This window comes from Hyperoodon ampullatus (assembly GCF_949752795.1).
Source record: "Hyperoodon ampullatus genome assembly, chromosome: X".
NCBI classification, from domain to species: Eukaryota; Metazoa; Chordata; class Mammalia; order Artiodactyla; family Ziphiidae; genus Hyperoodon; species Hyperoodon ampullatus.
This window is the reverse complement of record NC_136913.1, coordinates 68,555,910-68,561,648: the sequence shown is the minus strand read 5'-3', so window position 1 is coordinate 68,561,648 and position 5,739 is coordinate 68,555,910.

Below are 5,739 nucleotides of genomic sequence, written 5' to 3'. Positions count from 1 at the left end.
ACTTGAATAGACATGTTTCCAAAGAAAATATACAAATGGCGAACACACACGTAAAGATGTTCAACATCATTAGTCATTTGGGAAATGTAAATCAAAACCACAATAAGATACCACCCCACACCCCTTAGGATGGCTATTATCTAAACAAAAAAATCAAACAAACAGATATTAACAAGTGTTGGAGAGGACGCAGAAAAATTGGGACTCTGTGCACTGCTGGTGGAAATGCAAAATTGTGTAGCCATGTTGGAAAACAGTTGATCAGTCCCTCAAATATAACATAGAATTATCATATGATCCCAAACATATACTCCTAGATATATATACATGTACACACATGTTCATTGTAACCCTAATCATAATAGCCTAAGGTGAACACAGCCCAAATGTCCATTCACAGATGAGTAGTTAAATTGGTATATACAAACAATAGAATGTTATTCAGTCATAAAAGATTAAAGTACTGATACATGCTATATCATGAATAAATCTCCAAAACATTACGCTAAGTGAAAGAAGCCAGGCACAAAAGGTCACATATTGTACGATTCCATTTATATGAAATGTCAAGAATAGACAAATCTATAAAAACAGAATGCAGATTGTTGGTTGCCTGGTGCTTGGGGGAGTTGGAATGGGAAGAAACTGCTTAATGAACAAGGAAGTTTAATTTCGTAAAATAAACAAATAAGCAAACAAACAAAAAGCTGCAGCATTACCTCCTGTCTGAGTTTCTAGATTGCCAATCTGCTATACAAATTCCAGACTTTCCAGTCACCATTATCGTGTGAGTCAATTCCTTAAAATAATTCATATATATTTATAATTCAGATATAAAATAATTCCTACTTATATATAGGACATATATATATATATACATATATATATATATATATATATCCTAGATATGCATATATATCCTATTTGTTCTTCTGTTCTGTTCCTCTGAAGAACCCTCACTGATAGAGATTTTGGTACCTAGAGTGGTTTTACAGGAACAGAATCTTAAAGATTGAGTTTTTTCTCTTTTGGTTCTGAGGTTTCTGCAATTGTTTCTCTAATCTTATCAGATTTAAATGAATTAATAACTCTATTTCCAATGGTAGAAAGGGAATCAATAGTCCAGGAATTATGTGTTAATAGAGAAATGCAAAATATCGCCATTGGAACTTCTAATAAAATACTTATAAAAGACAATGTTCTGGGTGACCATGTATTTGATGCCTTAGAACATTTTCGTCAAACTCACAAATATAATGAGATTGGTAGACTCTTCCTAATTGCATTAGAGAAAGTGGGAAAAGGAAAAAAATACTCTTTTGTAAAATTTATTTTCCAGTTATAAACATATATGGAGAAATTGATTATGTGTATATAAATGTGTATATAGAGAAATAGGTGTAGACAGAGGTGCATACACATATAGACGTGTATTCATTTATTATCATGATTTAGGATGTGTGTGTCACTGGAGATCATAACCAACAAAGTTGGAAAGCCATTATTGTAATGGGTTGAAACAGATGACCCAAACCTAAAATTAAGGCTTTTTTACATTATTATTTTTTTAAAATATACATTTTTTCAGACTGTGTGTGTGTGTGTGTGTGTGTGAGAGAGGGGGGGGTGAGAATACGATGATAGTGCAAAGAATTACTGATATGGCTTTGAAGTACAAGGGAACTTATAGTAAGAAAGAAGACACAGCTGGCTAAAGAACATTTGGATTGTTCTGAGTCCATTCCTTCTATGACAGGGGTGTAATAATGAGATTAGAATATATTTCAAGTTAGTTTTTAAAAAACAGAAATATTGTGTATAACATAGCATAAGTAAGCAAGGTATATTTCAGTAATCTTACCTTACTTATACAGAGATAGTCTCCTATAGCATCATTGACCTGATTTAATTATCTAATATGAAGTCTGTTTCTTAAATCAAGCACATTATAAAGATGAGTCATTAATAGTTTGTTGGCATAATTTGGGTAGATAATCGATACATTAGTTTATGAGCCTTTGTGTTAATAAAAGATATATGGTACCTGAGATGGGGAAATATATTGTAAAGTATGAATATATACAGTTAATAATTCCTTAGGCATAAATACTTGTTCCTCTAGTGCAAGGGCTTTCAAACTATTCTTGTTAGAGTCTTAGGAGTTCCCTAGAATTATTTGATGTTTGGCAGAGTACGGGGGGAGAAAATAGAGCCAGCCTGACTCATACTCCCCCAAATACACATATGCACACACACCTATTTTAATCAGAAAAACTCCACGTGCATGTCTTCCATACCGGGCACCTATTTCATATTTACCTTGAAGAAAAAGTTGTACCGATCAGGTTTAAAAAGCACTAACTGGTGATTGCTTCGTAATCAGAAGTGATCAGTATTGGAAATAGAAATGCATGTTTTTGAAAAAAAAAATCTTGTAGTATGCACTTTATAATGATTTTTTTGTCACTTCACCAACTTCTCTTTCAAGATGACCCTAAGAGAGGCATAGTAGAAACATCACTGGATTGAGTAAGAAACCCTAGACTCTTGAATAAGTAACTCGCAAATTATTCTTATTTTGCAAGTTACCAGCTTTGTGTCCTAGGGTAAATCAATTGAGTTTTCCAGATTTCAATTTCCTTTTTGGTAAAATGAGGTTGGTTTAGACAAGATTAAAGTAGCAAATAGGTTTTAACTCTTGTGCCAAATCTGGTGATTGTTATTGCCTTTCTAAAGTAATGTGTTTAGAAGGATTCTGAGGCACAGTAGGAAAGAGCATTATGATCCTTTAACAATATCTTCCATGGACAATGGAATGGGTAAGGAAAGCTTTTGGACAATTTATTTAACAACCCTGGGCTACATGATCTCTTAAAATCCTTTCCAATCTTAAGGAATGTAACTTTTTTTTAAAAAAAGTAAAAAAGTACATCAAGTAAAATGTAAATCATATGAGTAAATGACAAAATGCAATAAATTTCTGAGCAGATAGAAAATCAAATGACTTGAATGGGGCAGGCAGGGAGGGATGAATAGGTGGAAGAGAAGGGACTCTTAAGGCAATGAAATTATTATGTTACTGTAATGTAATATAACATTATAATACTCTAATGGATATGACATTACACATTTGTCAAAACCCATAGAACTGTAAAACACAGAGTAAAGCCTAATGTAAGCTATGAACTTAAGTAAATAATAATTTATCAATATTGGTTCATCAATCATAACAAAATATACTCCAATAATGCAAGATGTTAATAATACTGGAAACTGGGAGATGGAGAGGAATGTATGAGAACACTCTGTGCTTTCTGCTCAATTTTTCTTTAAACCTAAAACTGCTCTAAAAAGTAATCTATTAATTAACTTTTAAACTGAAAAAAATTACATGGTCCACTCATTACAAAAGCAGACTGCCAAATAATGGCAGTAGGACGTTTCAAAGAAGAATAAAAATATATTAAAGGGACTTCCTTGGTGGTCCAGTGGTAAAGAATCTGCCTTCCAATTCAGGGGACACGGGTTTGATCCCTGGTCCCGGAACTAATATCCCACATGCCGCCACAGAGCAACTAAGCCCGCGCACCACAACTACTGAGCCCACGTTCCTCAACTAGAGAGCCTGTGTGCAGCAAACTACACAGCCCACGTGGTCTGGAGCCTGCACGCTGCAATGAAATATCCCACATGCTGCAACTAAGACCCACCGCAGCCAAAACAAACAAACAAACTATATATATATATATATATATATATATATATATATATATATATATATATATAGACTTGCCTACCACCCTAGCTTCTTATATTATCACAAGCAACCCCACATTTGTAATATGTGTGCTGACCACGGAGAGTCTCTACCTTAGCCATGCTGAAGTACTTATAGTTTCTTTAATGCTCCATGATGTCTCCTGCATCCAAGCCGGGGAACATACTGCTGTACTCCCCTTACTCTTTTACCTGACTAATTCCTTCTTAGCCTCTATGTCTTGGATTATATATCACTTCCTATAGGAAAGTATGCCTGATTACCTCCTACATACAACACATAATGAGGTATCTCTCCTAAGTCTTCTCTTAGCACCACTTACCTTTCTGTATTAGAAATGCCTAGCAATTTGTACATCATCCCACACTACACTATTAGTTTCTTAAAAGTAGAGATAATGTATTGTTCATGGCAGTATTCTCAGCCCTAAAAAATGTGCCTGCTATCAACATACAGTATGTGACTAAAAATATGGGTTGAATGATTAATTATAATTACCCCTCATTGTAGCACCTTAAAATTTAGACATTATGAAATGTAGAGAAAAAGAGTTTTAAAACAAAGTTCTTTGACGACCAGGAATGCATTTTTTCTTTTTATTTCCTCAGAGCATATCAAATCCATTGTAGGAAACAAAAAATGTAGAATGGAGTTGTAAAGCCTATTAGCCATCAGCTATGTAGACCGATGTACAACTTGCTGAGGTGTCAGTCACTATACCAGGTGCTTACTTTGTGGTTTTTCCCACCTCGACTTCAAGCTAGTTATTATAAATTTAATGCACAGTCTTCTCCAATGCTTTCACTTAATATTTTACTAATACTTAGAAATAGCTAAAACCACATGTGATTTGCATATGTTTCCTCTATTGAGAGGAAAAGTGAAAAGAAATGGAATTATCCATAATTTATCCCAAGCTCCATCTACATGAACAAACCTGCTTGTTTTGACTGACTTAATCAATTGAAGTCAGGCCAGAAGCTGTCAATCCAATACCTCATTTGACTTTTTCCCCTGAGTGAGCTGATAAAGTCAGCATAAGAATCAAAATGCTTTGTGAGTGAAGAGACAGATTTAAATTGGACAAGAAAAATCATTGAAGTAAAATCTCTACTTCCTCTTTGTTTTTCTAAATTGCTTGCATGTATTTGCCTCAGAATTCCATTTCACAGCTCAGACTTTATGCTGTCATAGCAACAGCAATATTCAGTAGGACCAGGATTTAATTTTTAAATGTAAGCAAATTTTACAAAGTATTCAAGCCCCAGAATTTGACTTTATAGTCAATTTTTCAGAAATGTATTTATTTCATATATGGGCCCAAAGAGTAGAGATGGGCAGAAAATGAAGATTCCTTTCATGATAATTTTTAGGGTGACGAAAAACCACAGATGTTAGAGTTACTAAGACTTAGGTAACTGCCATTTCCCAGCTGTGTGACCCAAGCAAGTTACAGAACTTCAGTTTTTCCATCAAAAATATGGAGATAATAATATCTACTGTATTAGTTAGGGTGCTCCAGAGAAAAAGAAACAATAGAAAAAACACATACATCCATTTAAAATAATTGGTTCATGTGATTGTAGTGGTTGGCAAGTCTGAAAGTTTGAAATTTGCAAAGCAGGACAGCAGGCTGGAAATTCCAGCAACAGTTGACGTTGCAGTTTTGAGTCCAAAGGCAGTCAGGAGGCATAATTCCTTCTCCCTCAGGAGGTCTAGATCTTTTTCCCTTAAAGCCTTCAACTAATTGGAAAAGGTCTGCCCACAGTATAGAGGGTGACCTGTTTTACTCAGTCTGTTGACTTAAACATTGACCACATCTAAAAAATACTTTCACAGCAACATCTAGACTGGTGTTTGACCAAATATCTGGGAATTTTAGCCTAGCCAAATTAACATATAAATTTAACTATTACACCTACTTCTCATGACTGTTGTGAAGATTAAGTAAAATTATGTAG